We start from the raw sequence: 18778 nt of genomic DNA on the forward strand, positions 1-18778 counted from the left end.
ATTAAAGGCTGACAGAGAGAGAAAGAAAGTGACCTATAAGGGATCTCCCATCAGACTATCAATTGATTTCTCAATGGAAACACATCAGGCCAGAAAGGAATGGAATGAAATATACAAAGTCATGCAAAGCAAGGGTCTAAATCCAAGAATACTATAACCAGCAAGGCTATCATTCAAAATTGAAGGTGAAATCAGGAGCTTCACAGACAAAAAAGGACTAAGGGAGTTTATTACCACCAAACCAGCAATGCAAGAAATGTTAATAGGACTGCTGTAAAAAGAGGGGAAGAAGGAACACAGGCATAAAGAATAAAAATGGCAACAAACAAGTACCTACCGTATCAATAATAAATTTAAATGTAAATCGATTAATGCCCCAGTCAAAAGACATATGGTAACTGAATGGATAAGAAAACATGACCCATATATCTGCTGTCTACAGAAGACCCACCACAGAACAAAGGACTCATACACAGTGGGATAGTGAAGGGATGGAAAAATATTTTTCAGGCTAATGGAAATGAAAAAAAAAAAGCTGGGGTAGCAATACTGACAAATTAGACCTTAAAGTGAAGGCCATAACAAGAGATAAGGAAGGCCACTTCATAATACTAAAGGGAGCAATTCAACAAGAAGATAACACTCTGGGAAACATATATGCACCTAATACAGGAGCACCCAAATACATAAAAAAAAACTCCTGGAAGATATAAAAGGAGAGATCTGTAGCAATACAGTCATAGTAGGGGACTTTAATACCCCACTAATACCACTGGATAAATCCTCTAAACAAAAAATCAGCAAAGAAACATCAATCCTAAATGACTCACTAGATCAGATGGAATTAATTGACATCTTTAGAACATCTCACCTAAAGCCACAGAATATACATTCTTCTCAAGTGCACACAGGTCATTTTCAAAGACAGACCACATATTGGGACACAGGCAAAGTCTAATCAAATTCAAGAAGATAGAAATCATATAAAGCATCATTTCAGATAACAATGGCATAAAATTAGAAATCAACTACAATAAAAACAATGAAAAAAATCAAACACTTGGAGGCTAAATAACATGCTACTAAGCAATGATTGGGTTACCAAAGAGATCAAAGAAGAAATAAAAAGCATCATGGCAACAAATGACAATGAAAAGCAACAATCCAAAATCTATGGGACACAGTAAAAGCAGTCTTGAGAGAGAAGTTCATAGGTCTACAGGCCTACCTCAAAAAAAGAAGAAAAAATGGTAATAAATTATCTAACCCTACAACTCAAAGTGTTAGATACATACAAAAAAATGAAACTAGATCACCAACTTATACCATACAGAAAAAAAACACCTCAAAATGGCTAAAGGACTTAAGTGTAAGATGGGAAACCATAAAAACCTTAGAAGACTCCATAGGCAGCAAAATAGCAGACATATGTCACAGCGATATCTTTATTGACACAGCTCCTAGGGCAATGGAGACTAAGGAGAAAATAAACAAACAGGAGTACATAAAAATAAAAAGCTTCTACACAGCAAAAGAAACCATCAACAAAACAACAAGAAAGCCCACTGCATGGGAGAACATATTTGCCAATGCTATTTCAGATAAGGGTTTAATCTCCAAAATTTACAGAGAACTCACACAACTTAAGAAAAGGAAGATAAACAATCCAATAAAAAAATGGCCAAAGTACCTAAATAGACACTTTTCAAAAGAGGACATACAGAGAGACATATGAAAACATGCTCAAAATTACAAATCATCTGAGAGATGCAAAGCAAAACAGCAATGAGATACCACCTCACACCTGTCAGAATGGCTATCATCAACAAGTCAACTAACGACAAGTGTTGATGAGGATGTGGAGAAAAAGGAACCCTCCTGTATTGCTGATGGGAATGCAGACTGGTACAGCCACTGTGGAGAACAGTATGGAGTTTCCTCCAAAAGTTAAAAATGGAACTCCCATTTGACCTAGTAATCCCACTTCTAGGACTATATCCAAAGAAATCAGAAACACCAATCAGAAATATATATGCACCCCTATGTTCATAGCAGCACAATTTAAAATAGCTAAGATTTGGAAACAGCCTAAATGCCCATCAGCAGATTAATGGATTAAAAACTGTGGTACATCTACACAATGGAATACTGGGTGGCTATAAAAAAGAAGGAACTTGCCCTAACCGGTTTGGCTCAATGGATAGAGCGTTGGCCTGCGGACTGAAGGGTCCTAGGTTCGATTCTGGTCAAGGGCTTGTACCATGGTTGCAGGCACATCCTCAGTAGGGGCTGTGCAGTAGGCAGCTGATCGATATTTCTCTTTCATCGATGTTTCTGACTATCACTCTCCCTTCCTCTCTGTAAAATATCACTAAAATATATTTTAAAAAAAGAAGGAACTTTTACCATTTGCAACAGCATTGATGGAACTGAAGAGCATTATGCTAAGTGAAATAAGCCAGTCGGAGAAAGATAAATAGCACATGATCTCACTCATATGTGGGATATAATGATCAACATAAACTGATGAACAGAAATAGATCCAGAGTCTTAGAAGCATCGAGCAGACTGTCCAACCTATGAGGGAAGGCAGGGGTGAGGGTGTGAGAGATCAACCAAAGGACTTGTATGCATGTATATTAGCATGACCAATGGACACAGACACTAGGGTGGTGGGGACGTGCCCTCAGGGATGGGAATCGGGGGTGGTCAATCAGGAAAAATGGAGACATATGTAATACTTTAAACAATAAAAAAAGCTTCCACCAAATAAAAGCCCCATGGCAGATGGATTCACAGGAGAGTTTTACCAAACATTCAAAGAAGAACTAAAACCTATCCTTCTCAGACTATTTCAAAAAATTCAAGACGTAGTCACACTTCCAAGCTCTTTCTATGAAGCCAACATTACACTAATTCCAAAACCAGATAAAGACACTACAAAGGAAGAGAACTACAGGCCATATCCCTGATGAACATAGATGCTAAAATCCTCAACAAAATTCTAGCAAATCGGATCCAGCATTACATTAGAAAGATCATATGCCTTGACAAAGTGGGATTTATTCCGGGGATGCAAGGATAGTACAATATCCACAAATCAATAAACATGATACATCACATAAACAAATTGAGAGACAAAAATCACATAATCATATCAATAGATGCAGAGAAGGCATTTGACAAAATCCAAGACCCTTTCCTGATAAAAACTCTCAGCAAAGTGGGAATAGAGGGATCATACCTCAACATAATAACAGCCTTATATGACAAACCTACAGCCAACATCATACTTGAGCAAAAACTAAAACCGTTTCCCCTAAGAACAAGAACAAGACAGGGATGCCCACTTTTACCACTTTGACATAGTACTGGAAGTGCTAGCCATAGCGATCAGACAAGAGGAAGAAATAAAAGGCATCCAAATTGGAAAAGAAGAAGTAAAATTGTCCTTATTTGCAGATGACATGATATTGTATATAGAAAACTCTAAAGATTCCATCAAAAAACTATTAAACTTAATAAATGAATTCGGCAATATAGCAGGATACAAAATTAACACCCAGAAATCTATGGCTTTTTTATACACCAATAATGAACTCACAGAAAGAGAAACGAAAAAAATCAATCCCATTTACCATTGCAACCAAAAAAAAAAAATTAAGATACCTAGGAATAAATTTAACCAAGGAGGTAAAGGACCTGTACTCAGAAAATTACATAACGCTGAAAAAAGAGAGAGTGGAAGACAGAAACAAATGGAAGAATATACTGTGTTCATGGATTGGTTTAATTAGCATCCTTAAAATGTCCATACTACCCAAAGGAATCTATAGATTCAATGCAATCCCCATTAAAATACCAATGGCATACTTCAAAGACCTAGAACAAACTCTCCAAAAATTCATATAGAATAAAAAACGACTCCAAATAGCTGCAGCAATCTTGAGAAAGGAAAACAAAGTTGGAGGGATCACAATACCAGATATCAAGCTATACTACAAAGCCACTGTTCTTAAAACAGCCTGGTACTGGCACCAGAACAGACATATAGACCAATGGAACAGAACAGAGAACCCAGAAATCGTCCCAAGTCATTATGCTCAATTGATATTTGACAAAGGAGGAAAGAACATACAATGGAGTCAAGACAGTTTCTTCAATAAACAGTGTTGGGAAAATTGGATAGATACATACAAAAAATTAAACTAGACCACCAACTTACACCATACTCAAAAATAAACTCAAAATGGATAAAGGACTGAAACGTAAGATGGGAAACCATAAAAATCCTAGAAGAAACCCTAGGCAACAAAATAGGAGACATTTGTCGTAGCAATTTCTTCACTGATACAAGCTCCTAGGGCAATGGAAACTAAGGAGAAAATAAACAAATGGGACTACATCAAAAGAAAAGCTTTTGCACAGCAAAAGAAACCATCAATAAAACAACAAGAAAGCCCACTGCATGGGAGAACATGTTTGCCAATGTTATCTCTGATAAGGGCTTAATCTCCAAAATTCATAGGGAACTCATACAACTTAAGAAAAGGAAGATAAACAATCCAATAAAAAATGAGCAAAGTTGGGGTATGAAGAGAGCAGAGTGCCTGAAGGATGGCTCCTCTGTGTATAATACATCCAACAGCAACATGGGCTTACTCCTCACGGGTGGCAGGATGCTATGACCTTCCTGTGACATTATGCCCTATACATAAAAAAAAAATGAGCAAAGGACCTAAATAGACACTTTTCAAAAGAAGACATACAGAAGGCCGAGAGACATATGAAAACATGCTCAAAGTCACTAATCATCGGAGAAATGCAAATCAAAATGACAATGAGGTACCATCTCACACCTGTCAGAATAGCTATCATTAACAAAGCAACAAAGGACAAGTGCTGAGGAGGATGTGGAGAAAAAGAAACCCTCTTGCACTGCTGGTGGGGATGCAGACTGGTGTAGCCACTGAAGAGAACAATATGGTATTTCCTCAGAAAATTAAAAATGGAACTTCCAGTTGACCCAGTAATCCCACTTCTAGGGATATATCCCAAGAAAACAGAAGCACCAATCAGAAAGGATATATGCACCCCTATGTTCATAGCAGCAGAATTTACAATAGCTAAGATTTGGAAACAGCCTGAGTCCCCCTCAGCAGATGAGTGGATTAGATATTGGTGGTACATTTACGCAATGGAATACTAAGCTGCTGTAAAAAAAGAAGGAATTCTTACCATTTGCAACAGCATCAATGGAACTGGAGAATGTTATGCTAAGTGAAATAAGCCAGTCAGAGAAAGATAAATATCACATAATCTCACTCATTTGTGGAATATAATGAACAACATAAACTGATGAACAAAAATAGAACCAGAGTCATAGAAGCATCAAGTAGACTGTCCAACCTATGAGGGAAGGCAGGGGGTGAGGGGTTAAGAGATCAACCAAAGGACTTGTATGCATGCATATGAGCATAACCAATGGATACAGACAGGTGGGGGGAGAGGGCATATGCTGGGGGTTGGGGGTAGCTGGGAAGAGGTCAAGGGGGAAAATTATGTAATACTTTAAACAATAAAGAATTTAAAATAAAATATTCAAAAAATTTTTGATATACAGTGTGAATTAAGGTGCTAACTAAAAGTGTTATTGTTATTTTCCAAAATGACCATGACATGAAGAGTGCTAAGAGCAACAGGGGCTCAAAGCCAGTCCTTTTGCTACTTCATCTTGGCGTCACTGAAGTGCTTTCAGATGACTTTTACTCAGTAGACATTTGGCTCATCCTTTGGGAAAAACGAGGATGAAAGAGTTTGGACAGTTTGTCATTAAACTGCATCTCATTTCCCACAAGTGCTAGTGAGCACATCAACTGGGCAGCACAGGAGTTCCTCTTTGTTCTAATACAGCTCATCATGGCCAGTAAATAATTCTTATGAATTTCAACAGGAACCTCTAATCCCTGGCTCTACAACAGCCATACCTACTTCTTTCGTTTGAGGCCATTGTAGTTTTCCAGCTTCTAGAGAGAAAGCGCCAGGGAGCTAGAACTATACAATACTATATAAATATAGTCAACTGATCCTTGACAAGGAGCAAAGAATACAATGGGACAGATAGTCTTTTCAACAAATGGTGCTGGAACAACTGGACATTCACATACAAAAAAATGAGTCTAGACACAGACCTCACACTGTTCACAGAATTAACTCAAAATAGATCATAGACCTAAATATAAAATGTAAACTATAAAACTCCTAGTAGATACCATTTAAAAAACATAGATGACCTTGGGTATGACAATGACATTTTAGATACAACACCATAGGCATGATCCATGAAAGAAATAATTTATGAGCTAGATTTCATTAAAATTAAAAACTTCTGCTCTACAAAATACAATGTCAAGAGAAGATGAGCCATAGACTGGGAGAAAACATTTGCAAAATGTACATCTCATAAAGGACTGCTATCCAAAACATGCACAACATTCTTAAATCACCACAAGAAAATAACACAATTAAAAAGTGGGCCAAACCCACGGACTGAAGGGTCCTGAGTCCAATTTTGGACAAAGGCATGTACCTTGGTTGCAGGCTCGATTCCACGGCCTGGGGCGCCTGTGGGAGGCAACCAACAGATGTGTTTCACTCACATTGATGTTTCTCTCTATCTGTCTCTCCCCCTCCCTTCCACTCTTCCACTCTCTCTAAAAAAATCAATGGAAAAAATATTCTTGGATGAGGATGAACAAAATGAAACAAAAAAAAGTGGATGGAAGATCTTAACAGACACCTCACCAAAGAAGATATACAGGTGGCAAGCAATCACAAAAAGATGCTCCACATCATATATATATGAAGACAAAACTGACTTCAGAGCAAGAAAATGATCAGGGATAAAGAGGGGCATTACATAATGATAAAGCATTCAATTCTCCAAGAGCACATAACAATCCTTAATGTGTATTTGTCTAATAACCGAGTGTCAAAATGTGAGGCAAAACCTAAAGAATCTACTGTTATAGTTACAGACTTCAGTATCCCTTGATTAATAATGGAAATATCCATCAGGTAGAGCAGGGGTCCTCAAACTACGGCCCGCGGGCCACATGCGGCCCACCGAAAACATTTATCCGGCCCGCCGGGTGTTTTTGCCGCCACTGTGTGCATAGAAATTTGTTCATAGCTTTTTTTTAAACTATAGTCCGGCCCTCCAATGGTCTGAGGGACAGTGAACTGGCCCCCTGTTTAAAAAGTCTGAGGACCCCTGAGGTAGAGAATCAGTAAGAATATAGTTGAACTGAATAGCACCATCAATCAACTAGATCTAATTGACATTTACAGAATATTTCATCCAACAATCCCAGGATATACAGTCTTTTGAGGTTCACATGGGACACTCACCAAGGTAAACATTCTGCATCATAAAACACATCTTAACAAACTTAAAAACATACATATTATAAAACTATACACGCACATCACAGTGGAATTAAACTAGAAAGCAATATCAGAAAGATAGGGGTCAGGGTACATGCCCAGGTTGTGGGCTCAATCCCTAGCAAGGGGAGGGGGGAAGGGTACAGGAGGCAGCTGATCAATGATTATCTCTCAACAATAATGTTTCTATCTCTCTCATTCCCTTTCCCTTCGTCTCTCCAAACTCAATAAAAACATATTTTTAAAAATCCAAAGTAAGCAGAAGAAAAGAAGCCATAAAAATCAGAGCAAAAATAAATGAAATTGAAAACTGGAAAGCAATAGAAAAAGAAAATCAATGAAACCAAAAACTGGTTCTTTGAAAAGATCAATAAAATTGATAACTCCCTACCCAGGCTAACCAAGAAAGGGAAGACACAAATTACTAATATTAGAAATGAGAAAAGACCCATTGCTATTGATCCCACGGTCACTAAAAGGATAATAAAATAATATTAGCAACAACTCTATGCTCAGAAATTTAACTTAGATGAAATTGGCTAATTCCTTGAAAGACAAACATATTAAAACTCACACAAGGGGAAATCCATTATTTGAGTAGATAATATATAACTGATAATCTTTCTATATTAAAAATTGAATATATAATTTGAATAGGCCTATACATAAGAGACATTGATTCAATAATCACCTTCTAAAATAGAAAGCACCAGCTCAGGTAGTTTCACTGGTGAAATTTACCAAACACTTAAGGAAGCAATTATACCAATTCTCTACAACCTGTTCCAAAAAAACAGAAACAGATAGAATTCTTCCTAACTCATTCATTACTCCAATTCTAAAACCAAAGATATTACAAGAAAGGAAAACTCAGACCAACATCTCCTTTGAAAATAAATGCAAAAATCCATGACAAAATACTGTATGAAGTAAAATCCAACAATGTATTAAAAGAACTATACACCATGACCAAGTGAGATTTATTTCTGGTATGCAAAGCTGATTCAGCATTTGAAAATCACTTAACTTGGGCAGCAGAGTAGGGGGATGCTGCATGGACATGCTCCCAGGAACAAGCTGGAATTACAACTGAAATATAAAAAGGCTTCCTGAATAATCAATGGAAAACTCACAGCAGAGAACCCTGATACCCAAAACGCCAGTTATTAATGGCTATAAATAAGTACCTCTCAAAAATAACCCTAAATGTAAATAGATTTGCCGAAACCGGTTTGGCTCAGTGGATAGAGCGTCAGCCTGCGGACTGAAAGGTCCCGGGTTCGATTCCGGTCAAGGGCATGTACCTGGGTTGCGGGCACATCCCCAGTGGGAGATGTGCAGGAGGCAGCTGATCGATGTTTCTAACTCTCTATCTCTCTCCCTTCCTCTCTGTAAAAAACCAATAAAATATATATATATATATATAAAAAGAAATAGATTAAATGTTCCAATCAAAAGGTGCAGGGTAGCTGAATGGATAAAAAGAACATGACCCAACTATATGCTGTCTACAAGAGACCCACCTCAAAACAAAAGACACACACAGGATGAAAGTGAAGGGATGGAAAAAAATTTTCCATGCAAATAGAAAAGAAAAAAAAGCTGGAGTAGCAATACTCACACCCAACAAATTAGACTTTAAAAGCATCATGCTAAGTGAAATAACCCAGTCAGAGAAAGATAAATATCACATAATCTCACTCATTTGTGGAATATAATGAACAACATAAACTGATGAACAAAAATAGAGCCGGAGGGAAAATATATATACTAGAATATAATAGAAGTAATCCTGTTATTTGCAGATTTTTAATATTTCCTACAACTTTTGTGGTATCATACTATGTGAGTACAGTTTTGGTAATATTATTATACTTAAGATCCTTCTATTCTTGAAATATTAATGTTTATTGCATGTAACATTATCATATTTAAAATCATTTTTCTTGAGATATTAATGTTTATTGCATGTAACATTCTTACATTTAAGGTAGTTTTTCTTGAAATATTAAGGTTTATTGCATGTAACATTATTATATTTAAAATTGTTTTTCTTGAATCGAAGATGGCGGCATAGGTAAACACACCGGAGACTGCCGCCGTGGACAACCACTTCAAAAATACAACTAAAAGTCGGAGCGGACATCAACCAGAACCACGGGAAGGCTGGCTGAGGAGAGTCTCTTCAACTAGAAGCAAAAACAACAGCATTCCCACGCTCAGCGGAGGCGCAGTGTGGAAAATTTAAAGGTACGGCGGTGCGGTGGTGCGGCGGTGCGCGGCTGGCGGCTGAGGGTGTGATTGTCGTTTTCAATCTGGAGCGAGTCTCAGACTCTGGGCTACAGATCCGGGCGAGTCTCTAGGGACCCAGACTCAAACGGGAGAAGCGGGACTGTCTGGCTACGGCCCCTCCGAGGTTTGCAGCGATTGCTGGGACAGAGAGGCAGAGCCCCTGGGGACGGACTGAGAGCGGCCATAGCTGCTCCCTCCCCCCGCCCTGTTGAGCCCGCCCCGCCCAGGCCCTGCGCAGAGCCATTTGCCGATCGCCTCAGGCAAGGGCTGGACTAGCGCCTCCCCAGAGGACTGAAGTTTTCCCACAGCTGATTTCCACAGCCAGTCGGCCTGGTGGTCAAATCCCTCTAGTGTTAACTACAACAATTAAGGCTTGGCTAGAACAAGACTGCGCACAGAGACCACAAGGGGGTGCACCAAGAAAGCATAAAAGATGCGGAGACAAAAAAACATGACAGAAATGGAGGATATGGAGCTAAGAATCGCAATTTTGAGGGCTTGCCATAAATTTGTGCAGAGCCTCACGAAAACTAATGAGACCCTCAATGCTACGATAAAGAAATTAGAAAGTAAGCATACACGGACTGAAATAAAGAATATTATACCCAATAGCAGACCAGAGGAGGACAAGAATCAAACCAAAGATTCGACAAAAAACACCCAATTGGAAAAGCAAAATGAAAAAAGAATCCGAAAGTGTGAAGATAGTGTAAGGAGCCTCTGGGACAGCTTTAAGCGGACTAATATCAGAGTCATTGGAGTGCCAGAAGATGAGAGACAGCAAGATACTGAAAACCTATTTCAAGAAATAATGGCAGAAAACTTCCCCCACCTGGAGAAAGAAATGGACTTACAGGTCCAAGAAGCGCAGAGAACCCCAAACAAAAGGAATTCAAAGAGGACCACACCAAGACACATCATCATTAAAATGCCAAGAGCAAAAGACAAAGAGAAAATCTTAAAAGCAGCAAGAGAAGAGGCTCAATTACCTACAAGGGAATACCCATACGACTGTCAGCTGATTTCTCAACAGAAACGTTGCAGGCCAGAAGGGAATGGCAAGAAATATTCAAAGTGCTGAATACCAAGAACCTACAACCAAGATTACTTTATCCAGCAAAGCTATCATTCAGAATTGAAGGTCAGATAAAGAGCTTCACAGATAAGGAAAAACTAAAGGAGTTCATCACCGCCAAACCAGTATTATATGAAATGCTGAAAGGTATCCTTTAAGAAGAGGAAGAAGACGAAAAAGGTAAAGATACAAATTAGGAACAACAAATATGCATCTATCAACAAATGAATCTAAGAATCAAGTGAATAAATAACCTGATGTACAGAATGAACTGGTGACTATAATGAATCAGGGACATAGAAAGGGAATGGACTGACTATTCTTGGGGGAAAAGGGGTGTGGGAGATGCGGGAAGTGACTGGACAAAAATCATGCACCTATGGATGAACTCAGTGGGTGGGGAGTGAGGGTGGAGGGTGGGGTGGGAGCTGGAAGGAGGGGAGTTATGGGGGGAAAAAAGAGGAACAAATGTAATAATCTGAACAATAAAGATTTAAAAAAAAATAAAATTGTTTTTCTTGAAATAAAAAAACAAACAAACTCAGCCCCAGCGGTCCAGGGGTTCCCAAAAGTGTGGATGGAGTCGGTGAAGAATGAAGGACACGGAGACAGCGTTCAGATGTTATTCTCCGTGGATCTTCCTGTGCCTGGCTGAGGCCACAGAGAAGGATCCAGAGGCAAGCTGAGCCTTTATTTTATAGTCAGAGGTAAACAAGGTAGTGGTTACCATAGTTACACTGTTCTTGTGAGTTTCACTTGTTTTGGCAGCACTTCCTGCACCTCCCTCAGCCCATTAGCTTCTTGTGAGTTTCACTTGTTTTGGCAGCACTTGCTGCAGCTCCCTCAGCCCATTAGCTTCCCAGATAAAATCTAGGGAGTGTCATAAGGTCAAGCCTAATTATGCTAAGAGGACTGTGCCCTCTAAGCTGGGACTTGTTTGTGACTTTGCCAACAGGTCAGTCCGAGGCTTAACCCTATAGCTGCTCCCCACATCTCGCCCTTCTTTTATTTTTAAGCTACTATAATGAAAGTAAAACTTAAGCATCAAGAACAAAACTCTGGTTATTAAAACAATAACAAAACAATGCCAATGCAACACAACAATGAGAGATAAATCAAATTACAGTAACATTTTCCTACTAAATGAAAGTTTCTTTTGCTGATTTACTCAGAGTACTTGGACCTGGCTGAGCAAGACTGGCACCTAACCAATGCTAACATAGCCAGAAACATGGTTGAGAGAGTAGCTTCCACATCTTGTTTTTCTACCATCTGCTGGGCCTCAGTTGTTAACTTCTTCAGCTGACCCCATGTTGGCACCTCGGTCCCTTGCATAGCCTTCCTTTTCTTCTTTTTTCCGCTTTTCTGTCATCGGGGCAACTCTAAGTCTTTGGAACGATGGGACAAGGAGCTTCTCTGGGTCCATTGTGGTGACGCACGTAATGCTCTGGTACCCAAATTGTCTGCACTGCTCCTTCTGGAAAGATACAAAACACAACCTCTTCCCCACATCATTACTAAATTTGGTAAAACTCTTGTCTGGTTTTGCATCCTTCCACTGGGCTAAGTCAGCAGAGGCTATTGTACAGGAGGCCCAATGCCTTTTGGCTGCTGCACAACCCTCTGCATTGTATTTTTTTAAAAAATTTAACATATAACATTCTTCTCCCCCTTTTTTGTTTTTATAGAAAAGGTTTATATTTATGGAATTCTGACCATTCATATAAGGGTATACATTTTAGAGAGGCTACTAAACATGGTATGATGAAACCTGAAGAAATAGCTCTGGTTTCCTAGATACATATAAACATACATGCTCCTCTGTATTTACGACTTCCTACTTTAACTTAAAAAGTTGCAGCTTTACATTTTTATTGTGAATTGGTTCTACTTTTGAGCCTTAGCGCTTCAAAATAAAACCTTAACTTTGAGTCAAACTGTTAGTTTTTCTTTTTGTGTCAAGAGCTAACTGTGATGTGTTAAAACTAAGTAAAATGCATTTACTCAATCCAAAACATGCATTAAAAAGGAAAAACCTCAAATGCTCTCTTATATCCATTTTAAGAGTAGGATTGGTGCTTTCCACTATTACCTGAGTCCTGATCTATCACCCCAGGGAGAGCTTGCCAATCCTGCACTTTCCTGGGGTGGCATGATACTGAGCCAGCTGGAAAGGCTGCAGTGGGGTTAAGGATAAGGCTCCTTGGGCCTACCTTCTCCCATGCCTCTACATTTACTTTTCCTTCCTCAGAAAAGCATGGACATACTTCTTGTATAAAACGTTCTGTCTGACTGGGAGTAACCTTAACTCCTCTGCTAGCAAGCATATGTGTTAAAAGATCAATACAGAGTCTTTTTTTTTTTTAGACTCAGTATGGCACATCTTCTCAATCTAAGTTCTGTACTATCCACCCTCTTACCCTACTTATCCTCTATAGGGGGGTCTGCAGCACCCTGGTGGAGTCCTATCTGTCCCGAGTGTGTGTGGGGGGGCTTACCTAGGGGAATCCTGTTCAGCCTGTTGGGGCGCCAGGTGCCGGGGTCCAGCCCCAGCAGTCCAGGGGTTCCCAAAGGTGTGGACAGAGTCGGCGAAGAATGAAGGACACAGAGACATATTCTCCGTGGATCCTCCTGTGCCTGGCTGAGGCCACAGAGAGAAATCCAGAGGCAAGCTGAGCCTTTATTTTATAGTCAGAGGTAAACAAGGTAGTGGTTACCATAGTTACACTGTTCTTGTGAGTTTCACTTGTTTTGGCAGCACTTGCTGCACCACCCTCAGCCCATTAGCTTCCCAGATAAAATCTAGGGAGCGTCATAAGGTCAAGCCTAATTATGCTAAGAGGACTGTGCCCTCTAAGCTGGGACTTGTTTGTGACTTTGCCAACAGGTCAGTCTGAGGCTTAACCCTATAGCTTCTCCCCACACTAGAATATAATAGAAGTAATCCTGTTATTTGCAGATTTTTAATATTTCCTACAACTTTTGTGATATACTATGTGAGTACAGTTTTGGTAATATTATTATACTTAAGATCCTTCTATTCTTGAAATACTAATGTTTATTGCATGTAATATTATTATATGTAAGATCATTTTTCTTGAATAACTGGTGTTTATTGCATGTAACATTATCATATTTAAAATCATTTTTCTTGAAATATTAAGGTTTATTGCATGTAACATTATTATATTTAAAATTGTTTTTCTTGAAATAAAAAAAATCACTTAACTTAATCCATCACACATCAACAGGCTAAAGAAGAAAAATCATATGATCTTATCAACAGATGCAGAAAAAATCATTTGACAAAATCCAACATCCATTCATGATAAGAACTCTCATCAAATTATCAATAGAGGGGAACTTCATCCATGTGATAAAAGAAAGAGGTCTACAAAAAAATCTAGAGCTAATACCATATGTAATGGTGAGAAACTAGAAGCTTTCCCTCTAAGACTGAGAACAAGGCAAAGATGTTACTTCTCACCACTCCTATTCAACATCACACTGCAATTCCTAGCTAATGCAATAGGGCAAGAAAAGGAAATAAAAGATATGTAGACTAGGAAGGAATAAATAAAACCGTCTTTTTGCAGATGACATAATTTTCTATGTAAAATATTTCAGAGAATTTATAAAAACCTGAAACTAATAAAGAAATATAATAAGGCTGAGGGATACAAGCTTAATATGCAAAAGTCAATTGCTTTTCTATATATCAGCAATGAACAACTGTTCAATATGCTAAGATGTCATTTCTTCTCAATTTGATCTATAGATTCAATGCAATCCATTCAAAATCCCAGCCCTTTACTTTGTGGATATAAAAAAAACCCAACTAATCCTAAAGTTTATATGTACAGGAAATTGACTCATAATATCCATCAAAATATTGAAAAACAGAACAAAGTTGGAGGGCTGACATTACCTGATTCAAGATTTAGCATGAAGCTATAGTAATCAAGATAGTTTGGTATTGGTGGGCTAATAGAAATATAGATTAACTAGAGGCCTGGTGCACAAAAATTTGTGCACTCGGGGGAGGGGTTGTCCCTCAGCCCGGCCTGTGCCCTCTCGCAGTCTGGGACCCCTCGGGGGATGACCACCTGCTGGCTTAGGCCTGCTTCCCGGGGAACTGGGCCTAAGCTGGCAATCAGACATCCCTCTGGCAGCCTGGCAGCCCTTGGGGGATGTCCACTTGCCAGCGGGGAGCAGACCTAAGCTGCAGTCAGACATCCTTAGCACTGCTGAGGAGGCAGGAGAGGCTCCCACCACCACCGCTGTACTGGCAGCCATCAGCCTGGCTTGTGGCTGAGCAGAGCTCCCCCATGTGGGAGCGCACTGACCACCAGAGGGCAGCTCCTGCATTGAGCGTCTGCCCCCTGGGGGTCAGTGTGTGTCATAGTGACCAGTCATTCCCAGTCTTTCTGCTGTTAGGGTCAGTTTGCATATTACCCTTTTACTATATAGGATAGAGGCCTGGTGCATGGGTGGGGGCCGGCTGGTTTGCCCTGAAGGGTGTCCCAGATCAGGGTGGGGGTCCCACTTGGGTGCCTGGCCAGCCTGGGTGAGGGGCTGATGGCTGTTTGCAGCTGGCCACACCCCCTTCAGGGTGGGGGTCCCCACTGGGGTGCCTGGCCAGTCTGGATGAGGGGCTGAGGGTTTTCAGGCTGGCCAAGCCCGCTGGCGACTGAAGCTCCCAGCCTCTCCTTTTTTTCTTTCTTTTTTTTTATTCTGGGATTTATTTACCTTCTATAATTGAAACTTTGTTGCCGCTCCAGCTCCGAGGCCATGGCCTGCTGAAAGCAGGTATCTGGGGTTTGTTTAGCTTCTATAATTGCAACTTTGTTGCTTAGAGTGGAGCTCAGAGCCAGGCCACAGCAGGGAAGAAGCTTGGCTTCCTCCATCACTGGAGCAAGCAAGCCTCCTGCTCGCTTCAGCTGCGTGGCTGCCGGCCGTCATCTTTGTTGGTGGTTAATTTGCATATCTCGCTGATTAGCCAATGGGAAGCATAGCAGAGGTATGGTTAATTTCAATCTTTGTCTATTATTAGATAGGATGGACCAAAGTAGAGAGCCCAGAAATACACCCTAACAAATATAATCAACTGGATCTTTGACAAAGCAGCAAAGGCAATTCAATGGAGAAAAAATAATTTCTACCACAAATGGTGCTGTTACAATTGGACATCCACATGCAAAAAAGGGGGTGTGTGTGAAAAGAGATTAACCAAAGAACTTATACGCATTTATGTATAACCTATGGACACAGACAATAGTATGGTGAAGGCCTGGGGGGGAGGGCAGGAGCGGAACGGAAGGGGTCAATGGGTGAAAAAAGGGGAACATCTATAATACTTTCAACAATAAAGATAAAAAGAAAAAAAGGATCCAGACACTGACCTTATACCTTTCACTAAAATTATCTCAAAATGGATCACTGACCTAAATGCAGAACACAAAACTCTATAATCCTATAAAATAACATAGGAGAAAATCGAGTTGACCTTGGGTTTGGCAATAGGTTTATAGGCAGAGCTCCAAAAGCACAATCCATGAAAGAAAAAAAATGATTAGTTAATCAAAAGACAAGACATAGATTAGGAGAAAATATTTTTAAAACACATATCTGATAAAGGACATGTATCCAAAATATATAAAGAATTCTTAAAATTCAACAATCAGAAAACAAACAATCCAATTAAGACATGGCAAAAGATCTGAAAGATGCCTCACCAAAGAAAGATATATAGATTGCAAACAAGCATATGATATTCAACATAATATGTCACTAGGGAAATGCAAATTAAGACAATTAGATAGCACTACATACCTATTAGAATGACCAAAATCCAAAACACTGATAACACTATATGCTGGCAAGGATGTAGAGCAAGAGGAACTCTCATTCATTGCTGGTGGGAATGCAAATGGTACAGACACTTTGTAAGAGAGCTCAGCAGTTTCTTACAAAGTGAAATAAAGGCTTGGCACACAAATTAGAAATTAAACTCCTAAGTATTTACCCAAATTTGTTGAAAACTTATGTTGACACAAAAACCTGCATATAAAATTTTATAGTATCTTTATTAATAATAGTGGCCCAGTGCACAAAATTTGTGCATGTCGGGGGGGGGGGGTTCCTTCAGCCCAGTCTGCACCCTCTCCAATCAGGGACCCCTCGGGGGATGTCTGACTGCTGGTTTAAGCCCGATCACAATCTGGGACTGCTGGCTCCTAACCGCTCACCTGCCTGCCTGCCTGATTGCCCCTAACCCCTCTGCCTGCCTGCCTGATCACCCCTAACTGCCCTCCCCTGCTGGCCTGATCTCGCCCTCAACTGCCCTGCCCTGCCAACCTGATCTCGCCCCCAACTGCCCTCCCCTGCTGGCCGGAATGCCCCTAACTGCCTCTGCCTTGGCCCCCACCACCATGGCTTTGTCCGGAAGGAAGTCAGACGTCCGGAAGATGGCCGGTTGACCCGGTCTAATTAGCATATTACCCTTTTATTAGTATAGCTAGATTATATAGGATAGGATTGCTTAAATGCGGGGGGGGGGGCTTTTTCAGCAGAAGGAGATGCTCTTGGCAGACAAAAATACATAATCCCTATATCTGGACTGATAGTCAGCCATATGCACTATACTGCCAAACTGGTCATTAAAAAATTGAACCGCTTTCTTATACCTTACACCAAACAGCTGTTGCCCTTAAAACCCTCTTCAGCCCCCACCTTAGGTTCTGTCTTCTCAGTTCACCCAGATTAGGTTCTGATTGGTCGGTTTCTATGCCAGTCAGCATCAAAAGCTCCGCCTCCTAGGCAGCCATTTGGCTCCTCACAGTTCACCCAGATTTGGTTCTGATTGGTCAGTTTCTATGCCAGTCAGCATCTCAAGGCCTATCTCCAGGCCTGATCAGAGAGGTGGGGCTGATCAGCAGCCCCCGTGGCTGCTGGCGAGGTCCAGAGAGAAAGAGAGGCAAAGGCTGATCAACAGCTGCCATGAGGGCTGCGGATCAGACCCTGCTTCTCTCTTCAGGCCTCTCTCTGGGCCTGATCTGCAGCCCCCTCGGCAGTTAGTGCTGGGTTGCTTCACCTGCAGTGGAGGCAGTTAGTGCTGGGTCGCTGCAGGACTGACTGCAGGACTGACTTCCGGTGTTCAGTTATCCGTTCGGTTGTTACGGACCCTGGCTCTTTATATATATACTAGAGGCCCGGTGCACAAAAATTTGTGCACTGGGGGGGGGGGTCCCCCAGCCTGGCCTGTGCCCTCTCGCAGTCTGGGATCCCTCGGGAGATAACGACCTGCTGGCTTAGGCCTGCTCCCGGGTGGCAGAGGGCAGGCCCAATCCCTAAGTGCAGCCCCTGGTCAGGCTCAGAGCAGGGCCGATTGGGGAGTTGGGGCGCCGCCCCGTCATGCACAGAGCATGGCGGATCGGGAGGTTGCGATGCCACCCTCAGTCACACTCAGGGTAGGGTCGATGGGGAGGTTGCGGCGCCACCCCCTGTCATGCACAGAGCAGGGCCGATCAGGGGGTTGGGGCACTGCCCCCTGTCACTCACAGAGCAGGGCCCATCAGGGGGGTTGGGGCTCCGTACCCTGTCACGCACAGAGTAGGGCCGATCAGGGGGTTGAGGAGCTCCCCGCTGTCACTCACAGAGTAGGGCCAATAGGGGAGTTGGGGCACCGCCCCCTGTCACACACAGAGCAGGGTGGATCAAGGGGTTGGGGCACTGCACCCCTGTCACACTCAGGGCAGGGCCGATGGAGAGGTTATGGTTCTACCCTGTCACACACAGAGCAAAGGCCCATGGAGGGGGGTTGGGGCGCCACCCTCTATCACCCACAGAGCAGGGCCAATCAGGGGGTTGGGGCGCCGCCACTGTCACACTCGGGGCAGGGCGGATGAGGAAGTTATGGTTCTACCCTGTCACACACAGAGCAGGGCCCGTGGGGGGGGGGGGGGG

The 18778-nt window shown here is 41.4% G+C and overlaps 1 protein-coding gene and 1 non-coding gene across 5 annotated transcripts in view; one reads left to right on the forward strand and one right to left on the reverse strand.

Moving 5' to 3' along the window:
• EDA (ectodysplasin A) overlaps nt 1–18778 on the reverse strand; it is a 523165-nt gene that overhangs the window by 25603 nt on the left and 478784 nt on the right. The window lies entirely within an intron of this gene.
• LOC111823074 lies at nt 4588–4716 on the forward strand. The gene has a single exon (XR_002826059.1). It is a non-coding gene; the product is annotated as a small nucleolar RNA SNORA11 (small nucleolar RNA).

Source organism: Myotis lucifugus, unplaced genomic scaffold (genome assembly GCF_000147115.1).
Source record: "Myotis lucifugus unplaced genomic scaffold, Myoluc2.0 scaffold_4, whole genome shotgun sequence".
Classification (NCBI taxonomy): Eukaryota; Metazoa; Chordata; class Mammalia; order Chiroptera; family Vespertilionidae; genus Myotis; species Myotis lucifugus.